This window comes from Semicossyphus pulcher, unplaced genomic scaffold, assembly GCF_022749685.1.
Source record: "Semicossyphus pulcher isolate SPU_LCO1_2020_fin unplaced genomic scaffold, fSemPul1.0.p SCAF_20, whole genome shotgun sequence".
In the NCBI taxonomy this organism is placed as follows: Eukaryota; Metazoa; Chordata; class Actinopteri; order Labriformes; family Labridae; genus Semicossyphus; species Semicossyphus pulcher.
In genome coordinates, this window is record NW_027211694.1 from 17,360,673 (window position 1) to 17,370,553 (window position 9,881).

General features: G+C 45.5%; 32 non-coding genes across 32 annotated transcripts; all 32 read left to right on the top strand.

The window, feature by feature from the left end:
- Positions 1–161: 161 nt before the first annotated feature.
- Positions 162–235, top strand: trnat-ugu (transfer RNA threonine (anticodon UGU)). Its single transcript has one exon. It is a non-coding gene; the product is annotated as a tRNA-Thr (tRNA).
- Positions 236–398: 163 nt separating this feature from the next.
- Positions 399–472, top strand: trnan-guu (transfer RNA asparagine (anticodon GUU)). The gene has a single exon. It is a non-coding gene; the product is annotated as a tRNA-Asn (tRNA).
- Positions 473–829: 357 nt separating this feature from the next.
- On the top strand, positions 830–903 carry trnat-agu (transfer RNA threonine (anticodon AGU)). Its single transcript has one exon. It is a non-coding gene; the product is annotated as a tRNA-Thr (tRNA).
- Positions 904–1,080: 177 nt separating this feature from the next.
- Positions 1,081–1,154, top strand: trnat-ugu (transfer RNA threonine (anticodon UGU)). The gene has a single exon. It is a non-coding gene; the product is annotated as a tRNA-Thr (tRNA).
- Positions 1,155–1,317: 163 nt separating this feature from the next.
- trnan-guu (transfer RNA asparagine (anticodon GUU)) lies at positions 1,318–1,391 on the top strand. The gene has a single exon. It is a non-coding gene; the product is annotated as a tRNA-Asn (tRNA).
- Positions 1,392–1,748: 357 nt separating this feature from the next.
- Positions 1,749–1,822, top strand: trnat-agu (transfer RNA threonine (anticodon AGU)). Its single transcript has one exon. It is a non-coding gene; the product is annotated as a tRNA-Thr (tRNA).
- A 177-nt stretch (positions 1,823–1,999) lies between these two features.
- On the top strand, positions 2,000–2,073 carry trnat-ugu (transfer RNA threonine (anticodon UGU)). Its single transcript has one exon. It is a non-coding gene; the product is annotated as a tRNA-Thr (tRNA).
- Positions 2,074–2,236: 163 nt separating this feature from the next.
- Positions 2,237–2,310, top strand: trnan-guu (transfer RNA asparagine (anticodon GUU)). The gene has a single exon. It is a non-coding gene; the product is annotated as a tRNA-Asn (tRNA).
- A 357-nt stretch (positions 2,311–2,667) lies between these two features.
- trnat-agu (transfer RNA threonine (anticodon AGU)) lies at positions 2,668–2,741 on the top strand. The gene has a single exon. It is a non-coding gene; the product is annotated as a tRNA-Thr (tRNA).
- A 177-nt stretch (positions 2,742–2,918) lies between these two features.
- trnat-ugu (transfer RNA threonine (anticodon UGU)) lies at positions 2,919–2,992 on the top strand. The gene has a single exon. It is a non-coding gene; the product is annotated as a tRNA-Thr (tRNA).
- Positions 2,993–3,155: 163 nt separating this feature from the next.
- trnan-guu (transfer RNA asparagine (anticodon GUU)) lies at positions 3,156–3,229 on the top strand. Its single transcript has one exon. It is a non-coding gene; the product is annotated as a tRNA-Asn (tRNA).
- Positions 3,230–3,586: 357 nt separating this feature from the next.
- Positions 3,587–3,660, top strand: trnat-agu (transfer RNA threonine (anticodon AGU)). The gene has a single exon. It is a non-coding gene; the product is annotated as a tRNA-Thr (tRNA).
- Positions 3,661–3,837: 177 nt separating this feature from the next.
- Positions 3,838–3,911, top strand: trnat-ugu (transfer RNA threonine (anticodon UGU)). The gene has a single exon. It is a non-coding gene; the product is annotated as a tRNA-Thr (tRNA).
- A 163-nt stretch (positions 3,912–4,074) lies between these two features.
- On the top strand, positions 4,075–4,148 carry trnan-guu (transfer RNA asparagine (anticodon GUU)). Its single transcript has one exon. It is a non-coding gene; the product is annotated as a tRNA-Asn (tRNA).
- A 357-nt stretch (positions 4,149–4,505) lies between these two features.
- On the top strand, positions 4,506–4,579 carry trnat-agu (transfer RNA threonine (anticodon AGU)). Its single transcript has one exon. It is a non-coding gene; the product is annotated as a tRNA-Thr (tRNA).
- A 177-nt stretch (positions 4,580–4,756) lies between these two features.
- Positions 4,757–4,830, top strand: trnat-ugu (transfer RNA threonine (anticodon UGU)). The gene has a single exon. It is a non-coding gene; the product is annotated as a tRNA-Thr (tRNA).
- A 163-nt stretch (positions 4,831–4,993) lies between these two features.
- trnan-guu (transfer RNA asparagine (anticodon GUU)) lies at positions 4,994–5,067 on the top strand. Its single transcript has one exon. It is a non-coding gene; the product is annotated as a tRNA-Asn (tRNA).
- A 357-nt stretch (positions 5,068–5,424) lies between these two features.
- Positions 5,425–5,498, top strand: trnat-agu (transfer RNA threonine (anticodon AGU)). Its single transcript has one exon. It is a non-coding gene; the product is annotated as a tRNA-Thr (tRNA).
- A 177-nt stretch (positions 5,499–5,675) lies between these two features.
- trnat-ugu (transfer RNA threonine (anticodon UGU)) lies at positions 5,676–5,749 on the top strand. Its single transcript has one exon. It is a non-coding gene; the product is annotated as a tRNA-Thr (tRNA).
- Positions 5,750–5,912: 163 nt separating this feature from the next.
- trnan-guu (transfer RNA asparagine (anticodon GUU)) lies at positions 5,913–5,986 on the top strand. Its single transcript has one exon. It is a non-coding gene; the product is annotated as a tRNA-Asn (tRNA).
- Positions 5,987–6,343: 357 nt separating this feature from the next.
- Positions 6,344–6,417, top strand: trnat-agu (transfer RNA threonine (anticodon AGU)). The gene has a single exon. It is a non-coding gene; the product is annotated as a tRNA-Thr (tRNA).
- Positions 6,418–6,594: 177 nt separating this feature from the next.
- trnat-ugu (transfer RNA threonine (anticodon UGU)) lies at positions 6,595–6,668 on the top strand. The gene has a single exon. It is a non-coding gene; the product is annotated as a tRNA-Thr (tRNA).
- Positions 6,669–6,831: 163 nt separating this feature from the next.
- Positions 6,832–6,905, top strand: trnan-guu (transfer RNA asparagine (anticodon GUU)). The gene has a single exon. It is a non-coding gene; the product is annotated as a tRNA-Asn (tRNA).
- A 357-nt stretch (positions 6,906–7,262) lies between these two features.
- Positions 7,263–7,336, top strand: trnat-agu (transfer RNA threonine (anticodon AGU)). Its single transcript has one exon. It is a non-coding gene; the product is annotated as a tRNA-Thr (tRNA).
- A 177-nt stretch (positions 7,337–7,513) lies between these two features.
- Positions 7,514–7,587, top strand: trnat-ugu (transfer RNA threonine (anticodon UGU)). The gene has a single exon. It is a non-coding gene; the product is annotated as a tRNA-Thr (tRNA).
- A 163-nt stretch (positions 7,588–7,750) lies between these two features.
- trnan-guu (transfer RNA asparagine (anticodon GUU)) lies at positions 7,751–7,824 on the top strand. Its single transcript has one exon. It is a non-coding gene; the product is annotated as a tRNA-Asn (tRNA).
- Positions 7,825–8,181: 357 nt separating this feature from the next.
- trnat-agu (transfer RNA threonine (anticodon AGU)) lies at positions 8,182–8,255 on the top strand. The gene has a single exon. It is a non-coding gene; the product is annotated as a tRNA-Thr (tRNA).
- A 177-nt stretch (positions 8,256–8,432) lies between these two features.
- Positions 8,433–8,506, top strand: trnat-ugu (transfer RNA threonine (anticodon UGU)). The gene has a single exon. It is a non-coding gene; the product is annotated as a tRNA-Thr (tRNA).
- A 163-nt stretch (positions 8,507–8,669) lies between these two features.
- Positions 8,670–8,743, top strand: trnan-guu (transfer RNA asparagine (anticodon GUU)). Its single transcript has one exon. It is a non-coding gene; the product is annotated as a tRNA-Asn (tRNA).
- A 357-nt stretch (positions 8,744–9,100) lies between these two features.
- trnat-agu (transfer RNA threonine (anticodon AGU)) lies at positions 9,101–9,174 on the top strand. The gene has a single exon. It is a non-coding gene; the product is annotated as a tRNA-Thr (tRNA).
- Positions 9,175–9,351: 177 nt separating this feature from the next.
- On the top strand, positions 9,352–9,425 carry trnat-ugu (transfer RNA threonine (anticodon UGU)). Its single transcript has one exon. It is a non-coding gene; the product is annotated as a tRNA-Thr (tRNA).
- A 163-nt stretch (positions 9,426–9,588) lies between these two features.
- On the top strand, positions 9,589–9,662 carry trnan-guu (transfer RNA asparagine (anticodon GUU)). The gene has a single exon. It is a non-coding gene; the product is annotated as a tRNA-Asn (tRNA).
- Positions 9,663–9,881: the final 219 nt, after the last annotated feature.

The window sequence follows — 9,881 nt, forward strand, 5'->3', positions numbered from 1 at the left end:
CAATGGAGGCAAATTCCCGAGTATTGAAACCAGCCAAACCTCAAATGCAGCTTCAGACGAGGCTCAACATAGAATGAATGTCGCTAACCATCTCTGTGCCTTTTGTCTGAACTGATGCAATTATATTTCAAGGGATTGGTCAAAGCTTTGTCAAGACTACTGGCGCTATGGCTTAGTTGGTGAAAGCGCCTGTCTTGTAAACAGGAGATCCTGGGTTCAAATCCCAGTAGTGCCCTTCCACCATCACTTGTCTTTAACTTTTCCAGGAAGGGCCTTTCTTGTAAACGGGAGATATTGGATTCAAATCCCCCTTTTACACCTTCACTTCACTGTCGCCTTTTCAGACCTGGTAGCGGTACCACTGAATACTTTCTCCTTCCGTTCTTCTAGCAGTGCATGTCTCTGTGGCGCAATCGGCCAGTGCGCTCGGCTGTTAACCGAGAGGTTGGTGGTTCAAGCCCACCCAGGGACGATGCGTGGCTGTAATTGGATGGTTCAAGGTCACCAATGAACTGTGAGTCGTTTTTCCTCTGCAGCACAAGGTCCACGGCATAAACTTTGTTGGCCAACCGTTACAAACAGTACTATACAGCACTCATTCACAATTTCACCATCTCTTTTTCAAGACTTCCAGGGATGATGCGGTTTTCCTCTGGTGGTTTCAAAGTCCTTGGCTTTTCCTGGACAATGAAATCCTAGGGTTGAAGAGTAAGTCTTTTTCACGCAACTTTGCCTTCATTGCCTTTGACTTGAGTTAAAAGATTTTAAGAAGCTCATCTTCTTCAATTATACTTTCAATATGAAACATGCACAAACACAAAAATGGGATGGTGCCGTGGCTTAGTTGGTCAAAGTGCCTGTCTAGTAAACAGGAGATCCTGGGTTCAAATCCCAGCGGTGCCTGCTTTGCTTTTCTTTACAATGGAGTTAAATTCCCGAGTATTGAAACCAGCCAAACCTCAAATGCAGCTTCAGACGAGGCTCAACATAGAATGAATGTCGCTAACCATCTCTGTGCCTTTTGTCTGAACTGATGCAATTATATTTCAAGGGATTGGTCAAAGCTTTGTCAAGAGTATTGGCGCTATGGCTTAGTTGGTGAAAGCGCCTGTCTTGTAAACAGGAGATCCTGGGTTCAAATCCCAGTAGTACCTTTCCACCATCACCTGTCTTTAACTTTTCCAGCAAGGGCCTTTCTTGTAAACGGGAGATATTGGCTTCAAATCCCCCTTTTACACCTTCACTTCACTGTTGCCTTTTCAGACCTGGTAGCGGTACCACTGAATACTTTCTCCTTCCGTTCTTCTAGCAGTGCATGTCTCTGTGGCGCAATCGGCCAGCGCGCTCGGCTGTTAACCGAGAGGTTGGTGGTTCAAGCCCACCCAGGGACGATGCGTGGCTGTAATTGGATGGTTCAAGGTCACCAATGAACTGGGAGTCATTTTTCCTCTGCAGCACAAGGTCCACGGCATAAACTTTGTTGGCCAACCGTTACAAACAGCACTATACAGCACTCATTCACAATTTCACCATCTCTTTTTCAAGACTTCCAGGGATGATGCGGTTTTCCTCTGGTGGTTTCAAAGTCCTTGGCTTTTCCTGGACAATGAAATCCTAGGGTTGAAGAGTAAGTCTTTTTCACGCAACTTTGCCTTCATTGCCTTTGACTTGAGTTAAAAGATTTTAAGAAGCTCATTTTCTTCAATTATACTTTCAATATGAAACATGCACAAACACAAAGAAGGGATGGCGCCGTGGCTTAGTTGGTCAAAGTGCCTGTCTAGTAAACAGGAGATCCTGGGTTCAAATCCCAGCGGTGCCTGCTTTGCTGTTCTTTACAATGGAGGCAAATTCCCGAGTATTGAAACCAGCCAAACCTCATATGCAGCTTCAGACGAGGCTCAACATAGAATGAATGTCGCTAACCATCTCTGTGCCTTTTGTCTGAACTGATGCAATTATATTTCAAGGGATTGGTCAAAGCTTTGTCAAGACTACTGGCGCTATGGCTTAGTTGGTGAAAGCACCTGTCTTGTAAACAGGAGATCCTGGGTTCAAATCCCAGTAGTGCCTTTCCACCATCACTTGTCTTTAACTTTTCCAGGAAGGGCCTTTCTTGTAAACGGGAGATATTGGCTTCAAATCCCCCTTTTACACCTTCACTTCACTGTCGCCTTTTCAGACCTGGTAGCGGTACCACTGAATACTTTCTCCTTCCGTTCTTCTAGCAGTGCATGTCTCTGTGGCGCAATCGGCCAGCGCGCTCGGCTGTTAACCGAGAGGTTGGTGGTTCAAGCCCACCCAGGGACGATGCGTGGCTGTAATTGGATGGTTCAAGGTCACCAATGAACTGGGAGTCGTTTTTCCTCTGCAGCACAAGGTCCACGGCATAAACTTTGTTGGCCAACCGTTACAAACAGTACTATACAGCACTCATTCACAATTTCACCATCTCTTTTTCAAGACTTCCAGGGATGATGCGGTTTTCCTCTGGTGGTTTCAAAGTCCTTGGCTTTTCCTGGACAATGAAATCCTAGGGTTGAAGAGTAAGTCTTTTTCACGCAACTTTGCCTTCATTGCCTTTGACTTGAGTTAAAAGATTTTAAGAAGCTCATTTTCTTCAATTATACTTTCAATATGAAACATGCACAAACACAAAGAAGGGATGGCGCCGTGGCTTAGTTGGTCAAAGTGCCTGTCTAGTAAACAGGAGATCCTGGGTTCAAATCCCAGCGGTGCCTGCTTTGCTGTTCTTTACAATGGAGGCAAATTCCCGAGTATTGAAACCAGCCAAACCTCAAATGCAGCTTCAGACGAGGCTCAACATAGAATGAATGTCGCTAACCATCTCTGTGCCTTTTGTCTGAACTGATGCAATTATATTTCAAGGGATTGGTCAAAGCTTTGTCAAGACTACTGGCGCTATGGCTTAGTTGGTGAAAGCACCTGTCTTGTAAACAGGAGATCCTGGGTTCAAATCCCAGTAGTGCCTTTCCACCATCACTTGTCTTTAACTTTTCCAGTAAGGGCCTTTCTTGTAAACGGGAGATATTGGCTTCAAATCCCCCTTTTACACCTTCACTTCACTGTCGCCTTTTCAGACCTGGTAGCGGTACCACTGAATACTTTCTCCTTCCGTTCTTCTAGCAGTGCATGTCTCTGTGGCGCAATCGGCCAGCGCGCTCGGCTGTTAACCGAGAGGTTGGTGGTTCAAGCCCACCCAGGGACGATGCTTTGCTGTAATTGGATGGTTCAAGGTCACCAATGAACTGGGAGTCGTTTTTCCTCTGCAGCACAAGGTCCACGGCATAAACTTTGTTGGCCAACCGTTACAAACAGTACTATACAGCACTCATTCACAATTTCACCATCTCTTTTTCAAGACTTCCAGGGATGATGCGGTTTTCCTCTGGTGGTTTCAAAGTCCTTGGCTTTTCCTGGACAATGAAATCCTAGGGTTGAAGAGTAAGTCTTTTTCACGCAACTTTGCCTTCATTGCCTTTGACTTGAGTTAAAAGATTTTAAGAAGCTCATTTTCTTCAATTATACTTTCAATATGAAACATGCACAAACACAAAGAAGGGATGGCGCCGTGGCTTAGTTGGTCAAAGTGCCTGTCTAGTAAACAGGAGATCCTGGGTTCAAATCCCAGCGGTGCCTGCTTTGCTGTTCTTTACAATGGAGGCAAATTCCCGAGTATTGAAACCAGCCAAACCTCAAATGCAGCTTCAGACGAGGCTCAACATAGAATGAATGTCGCTAACCATCTCTGTGCCTTTTGTCTGAACTGATGCAATTATATTTCAAGGGATTGGTCAAAGCTCTGTCAAGACTACTGGCGCTATGGCTTAGTTGGTGAAAGCGCCTGTCTTGTAAACAGGAGATCCTGGGTTCAAATCCCAGTAGTGCCCTTCCACCATCACTTGTCTTTAACTTTTCCAGGAAGGGCCTTTCTTGTAAACAGGAGATATTGGCTACAAATCCCCCTTTTACACCTTCACTTCACTGTCGCCTTTTCAGACCTGGTAGCGGTACCACTGAATACTTTCTCCTTCCGTTCTTCTAGCAGTGCATGTCTCTGTGGCGCAATCGGCCAGCGCGCTCGGCTGTTAACCGAGAGGTTGGTGGTTCAAGCCCACCCAGGGACGATGCGTGGCTGTAATTGGATGGTTCAAGGTCACCAATGAACTGTGAGTCGTTTTTCCTCTGCAGCACAAGGTCCACGGCATAAACTTTGTTGGCCAACCGTTACAAACAGTACTATACAGCACTCATTCACAATTTCACCATCTCTTTTTCAAGACTTCCAGGGATGATGCGGTTTTCCTCTGGTGGTTTCAAAGTCCTTGGCTTTTCCTGGACAATGAAATCCTAGGGTTGAAGAGTAAGTCTTTTTCACGCAACTTTGCCTTCATTGCCTTTGACTTGAGTTAAAAGATTTTAAGAAGCTCATTTTCTTCAATTATACTTTCAATATGAAACATGCACAAACACAAAGAAGGGATGGCGCCGTGGCTTAGTTGGTCAAAGTGCCTGTCTAGTAAACAGGAGATCCTGGGTTCAAATCCCAGCGGTGCCTGCTTTGCTGTTCTTTACAATGGAGGCAAATTCCCGAGTATTGAAACCAGCCAAACCTCAAATGCAGCTTCAGACGAGGCTCAACATAGAATGAATGTCGCTAACCATCTCTGTGCCTTTTGTCTGAACTGATGCAATTATATTTCAAGGGATTGGTCAAAGCTTTGTCAAGACTACTGGCGCTATGGCTTAGTTGGTGAAAGCGCCTGTCTTGTAAACAGGAGATCCTGGGTTCAAATCCCAGTAGTGCCCTTCCACCATCACTTGTCTTTAACTTTTCCAGGAAGGGCCTTTCTTGTAAACGGGAGATATTGGATTCAAATCCCCCTTTTACACCTTCACTTCACTGTCGCCTTTTCAGACCTGGTAGCGGTACCACTAAATACTTTCTCCTTCCGTTCTTCTAGCAGTGCATGTCTCTGTGGCGCAATCGGCCAGCGCGCTCGGCTGTTAACCGAGAGGTTGGTGGTTCAAGCCCACCCAGGGACGATGCGTGGCTGTAATTGGATGGTTCAAGGTCACCAATGAACTGGGAGTCGTTTTTCCTCTGCAGCACAAGGTCCACGGCATAAACTTTGTTGGCCAACCGTTACAAACAGTACTATACAGCACTCATTCACAATTTCACCATCTCTTTTTCAAGACTTCCAGGGATGATGCGGTTTTCCTCTGGTGGTTTCAAAGTCCTTGGCTTTTCCTGGACAATGAAATCCTAGGGTTGAAGAGTAAGTCTTTTTCACGCAACTTTGCCTTCATTGCCTTTGACTTGAGTTAAAAGATTTTAAGAAGCTCATCTTCTTCAATTATACTTTCAATATGAAACATGCACAAACACAAAAATGGGATGGTGCCGTGGCTTAGTTGGTCAAAGTGCCTGTCTAGTAAACAGGAGATCTTGGGTTCAAATCCCAGCGGTGCCTGCTTTGCTTTTCTTTACAATGGAGTTAAATTCCCGAGTATTGAAACCAGCCAAACCTCAAATGCAGCTTCAGACGAGGCTCAACATAGAATGAATGTCGCTAACCATCTCTGTGCCTTTTGTCTGAACTGATGCAATTATATTTCAAGGGATTGGTCAAAGCTTTGTCAAGACTATTGGCGCTATGGCTTAGTTGGTGAAAGCGCCTGTCTTGTAAACAGGAGATCCTGGGTTCGAATCCCAGTAGTACCTTTCCACCATCACCTGTCTTTAACTTTTCCAGCAAGGGCCTTTCTTGTAAACGGGAGATATTGGCTTCAAATCCCCCTTTTACACCTTCACTTCACTGTTGCCTTTTCAGACCTGGTAGCGGTACCACTGAATACTTTCTCCTTCCGTTCTTCTAGCAGTGCATGTCTCTGTGGCGCAATCGGCCAGCGCGCTCGGCTGTTAACCGAGAGGTTGGTGGTTCAAGCCCACCCAGGGACGATGCGTGGCTGTAATTGGATGGTTCAAGGTCACCAATGAACTGGGAGTCATTTTTCCTCTGCAGCACAAGGTCCACGGCATAAACTTTGTTGGCCAACCGTTACAAACAGCACTATACAGCACTCATTCACAATTTCACCATCTCTTTTTCAAGACTTCCAGGGATGATGCGGTTTTCCTCTGGTGGTTTCAAAGTCCTTGGCTTTTCCTGGACAATGAAATCCTAGGGTTGAAGAGTAAGTCTTTTTCACGCAACTTTGCCTTCATTGCCTTTGACTTGAGTTAAAAGATTTTAAGAAGCTCATTTTCTTCAATTATACTTTCAATATGAAACATGCACAAACACAAAGAAGGGATGGCGCCGTGGCTTAGTTGGTCAAAGTGCCTGTCTAGTAAACAGGAGATCCTGGGTTCAAATCCCAGCGGTGCCTGCTTTGCTGTTCTTTACAATGGAGGCAAATTCCCGAGTATTGAAACCAGCCAAACCTCAAATGCAGCTTCAGACGAGGCTCAACATAGAATGAATGTCGCTAACCATCTCTGTGCCTTTTGTCTGAACTGATGCAATTATATTTCAAGGGATTGGTCAAAGCTCTGTCAAGACTACTGGCGCTATGGCTTAGTTGGTGAAAGCGCCTGTCTTGTAAACAGGAGATGCTGGGTTCAAATCCCAGTAGTGCCCTTCCACCATCACTTGTCTTTAACTTTTCCAGGAAGGGCCTTTCTTGTAAACGGGAGATATTGGCTTCAAATCCCCCTTTTACACCTTCACTTCACTGTCGCCTTTTCAGACCTGGTAGCGGTACCACTGAATACTTTCTCCTTCCGTTCTTCTAGCAGTGCATGTCTCTGTGGCGCAATCGGCCAGCGCGCTCGGCTGTTAACCGAGAGGTTGGTGGTTCAAGCCCACCCAGGGACGATGCTTTGCTGTAATTGGATGGTTCAAGGTCACCAATGAACTGGGAGTCGTTTTTCCTCTGCAGCACAAGGTCCACGGCATAAACTTTGTTGGCCAACCGTTACAAACAGTACTATACAGCACTCATTCACAATTTCACCATCTCTTTTTCAAGACTTCCAGGGATGATGCGGTTTTCCTCTGGTGGTTTCAAAGTCCTTGGCTTTTCCTGGACAATGAAATCCTAGGGTTGAAGAGTAAGTCTTTTTCACGCAACTTTGCCTTCATTGCCTTTGACTTGAGTTAAAAGATTTTAAGAAGCTCATTTTCTTCAATTATACTTTCAATATGAAACATGCACAAACACAAAGAAGGGATGGCGCCGTGGCTTAGTTGGTCAAAGTGCCTGTCTAGTAAACAGGAGATCCTGGGTTCAAATCCCAGCGGTGCCTGCTTTGCTGTTCTTTACAATGGAGGCAAATTCCCGAGTATTGAAACCAGCCAAACCTCAAATGCAGCTTCAGACGAGGCTCAACATAGAATGAATGTCGCTAACCATCTCTGTGCCTTTTGTCTGAACTGATGCAATTATATTTCAAGGGATTGGTCAAAGCTCTGTCAAGACTACTGGCGCTATGGTTTAGTTGGTGAAAGCGCCTGTCTTGTAAACAGGAGATCCTGGGTTCAAATCCCAGTAGTGCCCTTCCACCATCACTTGTCTTTAACTTTTCCAGGAAGGGCCTTTCTTGTAAACAGGAGATATTGGCTACAAATCCCCCTTTTACACCTTCACTTCACTGTCGCCTTTTCAGACCTGGTAGCGGTACCACTGAATACTTTCTCCTTCCGTTCTTCTAGCAGTGCATGTCTCTGTGGCGCAATCGGCCAGCGCGCTCGGCTGTTAACCGAGAGGTTGGTGGTTCAAGCCCACCCAGGGACGATGCGTGGCTGTAATTGGATGGTTCAAGGTCACCAATGAACTGTGAGTCGTTTTTCCTCTGCAGCACAAGGTCCACGGCATAAACTTTGTTGGCCAACCGTTACAAACAGTACTATACAGCACTCATTCACAATTTCACCATCTCTTTTTCAAGACTTCCAGGGATGATGCGGTTTTCCTCTGGTGGTTTCAAAGTCCTTGGCTTTTCCTGGACAATGAAATCCTAGGGTTGAAGAGTAAGTCTTTTTCACGCAACTTTGCCTTCATTGCCTTTGACTTGAGTTAAAAGATTTTAAGAAGCTCATTTTCTTCAATTATACTTTCAATATGAAACATGCACAAACACAAAGAAGGGATGGCGCCGTGGCTTAGTTGGTCAAAGTGCCTGTCTAGTAAACAGGAGATCCTGGGTTCAAATCCCAGCGGTGCCTGCTTTGCTGTTCTTTACAATGGAGGCAAATTCCCGAGTATTGAAACCAGCCAAACCTCAAATGCAGCTTCAGACGAGGCTCAACATAGAATGAATGTCGCTAACCATCTCTGTGCCTTTTGTCTGAACTGATGCAATTATATTTCAAGGGATTGGTCAAAGCTTTGTCAAGACTACTGGCGCTATGGCTTAGTTGGTGAAAGCGCCTGTCTTGTAAACAGGAGATCCTGGGTTCAAATCCCAGTAGTGCCCTTCCACCATCACTTGTCTTTAACTTTTCCAGGAAGGGCCTTTCTTGTAAACGGGAGATATTGGATTCAAATCCCCCTTTTACACCTTCACTTCACTGTCGCCTTTTCAGACCTGGTAGCGGTACCACTGAATACTTTCTCCTTCCGTTCTTCTAGCAGTGCATGTCTCTGTGGCGCAATCGGCCAGTGCGCTCGGCTGTTAACCGAGAGGTTGGTGGTTCAAGCCCACCCAGGGACGATGCGTGGCTGTAATTGGATGGTTCAAGGTCACCAATGAACTGTGAGTCGTTTTTCCTCTGCAGCACAAGGTCCACGGCATAAACTTTGTTGGCCAACCGTTACAAACAGTACTATACAGCACTCATTCACAATTTCACCATCTCTTTTTCAAGACTTCCAGGGATGATGCGGTTTTCCTCTGGTGGTTTCAAAGTCCTTGGCTTTTCCTGGACAATGAAATCCTAGGGTTGAAGAGTAAGTCTTTTTCACGCAACTTTGCCTTCATTGCCTTTGACTTGAGTTAAAAGATTTTAAGAAGCTCATCTTCTTCAATTATACTTTCAATATGAAACATGCACAAACACAAAAATGGGATGGTGCCGTGGCTTAGTTGGTCAAAGTGCCTGTCTAGTAAACAGGAGATCCTGGGTTCAAATCCCAGCGGTGCCTGCTTTGCTTTTCTTTACAATGGAGTTAAATTCCCGAGTATTGAAACCAGCCAAACCTCAAATGCAGCTTCAGACGAGGCTCAACATAGAATGAATGTCGCTAACCATCTCTGTGCCTTTTGTCTGAACTGATGCAATTATATTTCAAGGGATTGGTCAAAGCTTTGTCAAGAGTATTGGCGCTATGGCTTAGTTGGTGAAAGCGCCTGTCTTGTAAACAGGAGATCCTGGGTTCAAATCCCAGTAGTACCTTTCCACCATCACCTGTCTTTAACTTTTCCAGCAAGGGCCTTTCTTGTAAACGGGAGATATTGGCTTCAAATCCCCCTTTTACACCTTCACTTCACTGTTGCCTTTTCAGACCTGGTAGCGGTACCACTGAATACTTTCTCCTTCCGTTCTTCTAGCAGTGCATGTCTCTGTGGCGCAATCGGCCAGCGCGCTCGGCTGTTAACCGAGAGGTTGGTGGTTCAAGCCCACCCAGGGACGATGCGTGGCTGTAATTGGATGGTTCAAGGTCACCAATGAACTGGGAGTCATTTTTCCTCTGCAGCACAAGGTCCACGGCATAAACTTTGTTGGCCAACCGTTACAAACAGCACTATACAGCACTCATTCACAATTTCACCATCTCTTTTTCAAGACTTCCAGGGATGATGCGGTTTTCCTCTGGTGGTTTCAAAGTCCTTGGCTTTTCCTGGACAATGA